The following is a 6,301-nucleotide window of genomic DNA, read 5'->3' as shown; positions in this document are numbered from 1 at the left end:
ATAAAAACAAAGTCAAATAGATAATAACAACTTTATAAAGAAAAAATTGTTAGACAAACTTAACAAAATAAAATGGTCATAAGCTCATAGCTAGCCACATTGGTAATAGATACTCATAATGAACTATCATGTAACATTCAAAATTAGAACACTTGTAGAATAAAATTGTAAAACTTCACTTATTATTATTATTTTTTTTTTGTCGATAACTCGATATATTCAAGTTCTCTTTTTATTAAAAATTTTTAATGAACCTCCTAAACAAAATTTCTAAAGCCGCCATTATGTTAATAGTAATGGTTAATATAACATATTTGAACCAAACTTAATCTTTCAATTTGAGTGGTGATCTTATGTATTATATCAACTAGCATGTAACCCATGCAAACGCATGAATGTATTTAAAATTAAACATAATTTTTATTATAAAAATATAAATAATTAGTCAAATCTATATATATAATAATAGGTGAAATTAAGAGAAACTCAAATTAGAATTTCAAATTAGAGTTTCAATTTTGCGTCATGTGTCTTAAATTATTTATTCTTAAAGAGTTTTATTTTTTAAGTTTAGAATCAAATGTAGGACCACATCATAAATATTCATTCAAGTGAATTATTAAGTACAAAAATCAAAGAGTCTAGAATAAATGAATTTTATAAATAAAAAAGTGCCTCACAATAAAATATATATATATATGGACAGTCTACGTTTTATACCTAATAATATCCTAACAATTTTTTTAAGAGTTAATCAAATATAAAAATGACTATCAATAGTATTTAAATTATATATATATATAAATTATATTATGTATCTTATTATATATTTTTAAATATATCCATGCATATGCATGGAGTTACAAGCTAGTCATACTCAAATATGTTGACCAAATAATATATATATATATATATATATATATATATATATATATATATATATATATGGAGAATCTTGGCCAATAAAATATTGGCCAACTAATGTGGCCCTAATCAATCAACGTATCTAACACTTAAAAAAGAAAATTCACGTGGACGTGAAGGGAGAGAAGGAAATTGAAAAATCGTACAATGATACACTTACATACCAACTAACCATTTGACATAGATGATAGAACACAGAGGAGAAAAAAGAACACATAGATGATAGATCACGTACGTGGACAGTGGGACGAAGAAGAAAAAGTAAAAGAGGAAAAGAACAAAATTAGATGACTTGATATTTGTTCTGCTACTCCAAACACGCGGAAATGACTGGCAGAATTAGCTGAATGGCTCGAATTTTATCTGACGTGTTGTAGGGGAATTAATTGTACCAATCTGATGACTTATATGAAAATTTGTATATCCATGAATCATGATGGTAAGAAATTAACAATCTATATATATAATAATAGGTAAAGTTGAGAGAAACTCAAATTATAATTCTAAATTAGAGTTCAAATTTTGCGTCATGTGTCTTCAATTATTTATTCTTAAAGAGTTTTATTTCTTAATTTTAAAATCAAATATGGAACCACATCATAAATATTCATCCAAATGAGTTATTAAGTACAAAAACCAAAGAATCTAGAATAAATGAATTATATAAAATATATATATATATATATATATATATATAAAGTGCCTCACAGTAATTTAAAAAAAATGGACAATTTACAACTTATACCTAATAATATCCTTACAAATTTTTTTTAAGAATTAATCAAATATAAAAATGACTATCAATAGTGTGGAGGGACGAACCTCTCCCTTAGAAGGTATTATCCGTTTTAGGTGAAGACCCTCACGGATTTGCTCAATCCCACATCGGGGAGAGACGCCTCCCACCTTCAACTTATAAGCACTGGGCCTAAGTAAAGGTGTACCATCGTGTGTGTGACCATAAATAGTATTATATATATATGTGTGTGTGTGTGTGAATTATATTATGTATCTTATTGTATATTTTTAAGTGTATCAATGCATATGCATAGAGTTACAAGCTAATCACAACTAAATATGTTGACCAATAATATATATATTGATAATCTTGGCCAATAAAATATTGGCCAACTAATGTGGCCATAATCAAATAACGTATCTAACATTTAAAAAAGAAAATTCACGTGGACGCGAAGGTAGAGAAGGAAATTGAAAGATTGTAAAATGAAACACTTACATACCAGCTAACCATTTGACATAGATGATAGAACACAAAGGAGAAAAAATAAGATCACGTGCGTGGACAGTGGGACAAAGAAGAAAAAGTAAAAGAGGAAAAGAACATAATTAGAAGACTTGTAGCCTATTTGGTAGATTAGTTATAGCAACTTTTTTTATATTTTAAACAACATTACACACATTTTCATACACTTTTTCACTCACACGTATATAAAAAATACTCAAACAATATAACTCAAACTACTCTCCTAAACACCGCCTTCATATTTGTCCTACTACTCCAAACACGCGGAAGTGATTGGCAGAATTAGTTGAATGGCTTGAATTTTATGTAACGTGTTATAGGGGAATTAATTGTACCAGTTTGATGACTTATATGAAAATTTGCATATCCATGAATCATGATGGTAAGATTCTTAGTATTTTGCATTCATTTGCACACCTGACACAAAGATTAAAAAACTAAAGTGGACACATGGCACAAACTTAGGGTCCGTTTGGTTAGAGGAGTGGAAAAGTGGAAGGATAGAAAATTAGTGAGAGGATGGAAAAGTGGGAGGATAGAAAAGATTTAGTTTTCCCTCCTGTGTGTTTGGTTGGAGGGGTGGAAAAGTGCGAGGTTGGAAAACTCTTTTTTTTTTTTTTTGAGAAACAAACACACATATATTGTGAGGAGCCGAGGACTAAGGATGAAGACCTGGATACCAAGGATGAAGACCCGAGGACCAAAGATGAAGCTTAAAGAACAAAGAAGATGGTAATTAGGATGAAAGTCAAGGACCCGAGGACCCGAGGATGTAGAGGTGTAGTTGTCTGGAAAAGTACAAGGGGTAAATTGGCGATACCTGGTAGAGGATGTGAAAATATCGAGTTTGAGGGTAGATAGCTGTGAACGCCGCATTGAATGACCGCTATAATAGAGAACATTAGCTTTATCAGTTGCATTGATGTGAAGGTGACATAAATAGTGCAAGTCACAGCTAAGGAGCTTGTTTCCACTACCTTCTACAAGCAAATGTACAAGGACCCGAGGACAAAGAAGATGGTAATTAGGATGAAAGTCAAGGACCCGAGGACCCGAGGATGTAGAGGTGTAGTTGTCTGGAAAAGTACAAGGGGTAAATTGGTAATACCTGGTAGAGGAAGTGAAAATATCGAGTTTGAGGGTAGATAGCCGTGAACGCCGCATTGAATGACCGCATTAAATAGAGAACATTAGCTTTATCAGTTGCATTGATGTGAATGTGACATAAATAGTGCAAGTCACAGCTAAGGAGCTTGTTTCCACTACCTTCTACAAGCAAATGTACAAGTGTCAACAAAAGAATAAAGTTAAGTGAGAGATGAAGGGTTGAGATAACAAAGGCAAGGAGTATAAATAGGGAGGAAGGTGGCTAGGAATAAGGGGCGGAAAAAGAGAGAGAGAGAGAGAGAGAGAGAATATTGGTAGCTGAATGTATTAAGTTTTTCATCGGGAAAAATAGAGGGACAAGTGTTGTACATTTCTTATATCTACAGTGAAATCCTCAGGATATAGCCACCCTTTGTTGTTTGTTCCTTCTCTATAAATTCATTGGTTTGAGCCTTGAATTATTGGACTCAGTCTTGGGCTTTTAGTGCTGTGCGTGATTTTTGGTCCTTACATATATATAGGGGAAAATTCTTTAGTTTGGTTGAAAAGAAAAGTAGGAAGATAGAAAATATAGTTTATATAAATTGACTATTATACCCTTGTTACATAATATATATAAGAAATAGATTTATTTATATTCATTAAATAATATAAAATTTACCACATTATACATATAAATTTATATTATTATTATGTATAAATTACAATAGTGTACATATAAATTTAACTAGGCAAAAGATTTTGTAAACAGGGTATTCATATAACGTGGGCAACAAATAAGCTAAGCAATTCAACTGGGCAAAACTTATAAATCAAAACTTGCACTAATAATTTAATTGGGCAACTGGGCAAATCAACTTGCACTAAAACTTGCACTGATTTATATAAATCAAAACTTGCACTAATAATTTAACTGGGCAAATCAACTTACACTAAAACTTGTATAAATCAAATCTTGCACTAATAATTTAACTGGGCAACTGGGCAACAAAAACATGGGCAGCAAAAGCATGGTCTAAAAAAAAAAACTTTGTGTAGGTGAGATGAATAAAGTGAGGGGTAGATGAGATGAATAAAGTGAGAGTATTTGTGTAAAGTACATCATTCAACACATTTTCCTTCCCATTTTCCTCCCAAATTGGGAGGATAAAAAAAGGTAGGCCTGGAGGGAAAAATTCTCTCCCTATTTTCTATCTCTCTTGTTTTCTCTCCTAAACCAAACAATCAAAAATCCTATTTGCCATCCTATTTTCCTCTCTCCATTTTCCATCATCTCTATTTTCACCCCAACCAAACATACCCTTAAGTAGATAATTATGGTGTGGTTCCTACATAAATTTAGACACATAGTGCAAAATTAGATTCTAATTTCGAATTCTAATTGAACTTTCTCTAAGTTTTGTCTATATATATATATAGACTACGACACATTAATTGTTGTATATACTCATGTTCAAGAAGTCTTACATTAAATAATAATGTCAATAGTGATGGTTAATATAACATATTTGGACCAAACTTAATCTTTCAAGTTGAGTGGTGATTTGTGGGTTCCAATTAACTCAACTGGTAAAGTCTCTAATGGTTGGATAAGAGATTTGGGGTTCAATCCCTACTTACACAAAAAACTGATTGGTGTCTTAGTCTAACGATAAAAAAATATCATCAGAAGCGGATACCATTGATTGAAAAACTCTCTAAAAGAAAGAATGAGCGGTGATCTTATATATTTTATTAAGAGAAATGATATGTCCACAACATTTTTACAACATTTTTACAACAAATCCTAAGTGGCAGGATGTTACTGGTTGTTATTGTTGGGGCAAAAAAGTAATCTTAGTGTTAGGTTCAAATTTGAACCAATAACAACTAACCACCTATGATTTGTTGTAAAAATGTTGTGGACGTAGCACCTCTCTTTTATTAACTACGACACATTATTGTTGTATTGTTGTGTATACACATGTTCAATAAATCTCACATTAAATAATAATGTCAACAATGATGGTTAATAAACATATTTGGACCAAACTCATTCACTTAATGTAAAACGGACTCCTTCAATCCTTTGCTCCTACTATAAAAGGACCTTGTTAATGTCAACTATGAATACATAATCAGTGATGGTGTAAGATCCAATAAATTCTCATTAAAGCCTCCCCACCTTTTTTTTTTTTTTTACAAAATAGAATTTCTACTTTAACCTAATCTATGTATATGTATGTGAAACTCTCTTCAAAGTGCAGCATTCAAAACTCCCACATTTTCCCTTAGAATGATCAAATTGACCTTTACATTCTTCAGTTCAGCAGCAAAATACAATCTCAAAGTGTCAACCCCCCTAACCTCACTATCCCTCAGCCCAAAGTTGAAAAAAAGAAAGAAAAAAAATCCTTACCAACCACCCATTTTTTATATTTTGTATGACCAGGGAATTTGATTGACCAAAGTGAAAAACAAAGAAAAATGACACCATTATGAAAGTCCGCAAAATTGAGCTTTGAAAATAGACTGGCTTGTAGCTCATGCAGTTTTTTAATAATGGGTCCAGTTCAAGATTGATGGCTGCATTAATAGATAATTATATTTTGTTTGCTACTCTATAGTCCTATACTATTGCAGAGATCCATCAGAGCATTAGACCAATCTCAACCATAGGATGCTTTAACTCGTACTTGATCAAAAAACTGTTTTGACATTTCTTGTGATGAACTAAAAAACAGAGGAGTTAAAATTGGACTTTTAGTTGGTGTGAAATTGTGATTGCACCTGATTTTTTGTTCCACACGAGTTCAACAACTTGGGTTTATATTCTATGCATTAAAACAACGTGGGCTCTGTGTGAAACAGTCTAGTTTGGTGGATCTTTGTATCAAGAAGACTTGTACCAAGAAGACAAAAAACAAAGGACCAATCAAATGCGAGAATCTCTATACTCCAACAATATGCAATTAATTAAAACCACGTGTCACACCAGTCACGTGTTGACAGTCAGTTTCTCTAAAG

The sequence above is a fragment of the Castanea sativa genome, chromosome 5 (genome assembly GCF_040712315.1).
Source record: "Castanea sativa cultivar Marrone di Chiusa Pesio chromosome 5, ASM4071231v1".
Lineage (NCBI taxonomy): Eukaryota > Viridiplantae > Streptophyta > Magnoliopsida > Fagales > Fagaceae > Castanea > Castanea sativa.
The sequence above is the reverse complement of the archived record's forward strand: the minus strand, read 5'-3'. Positions refer to the sequence as shown.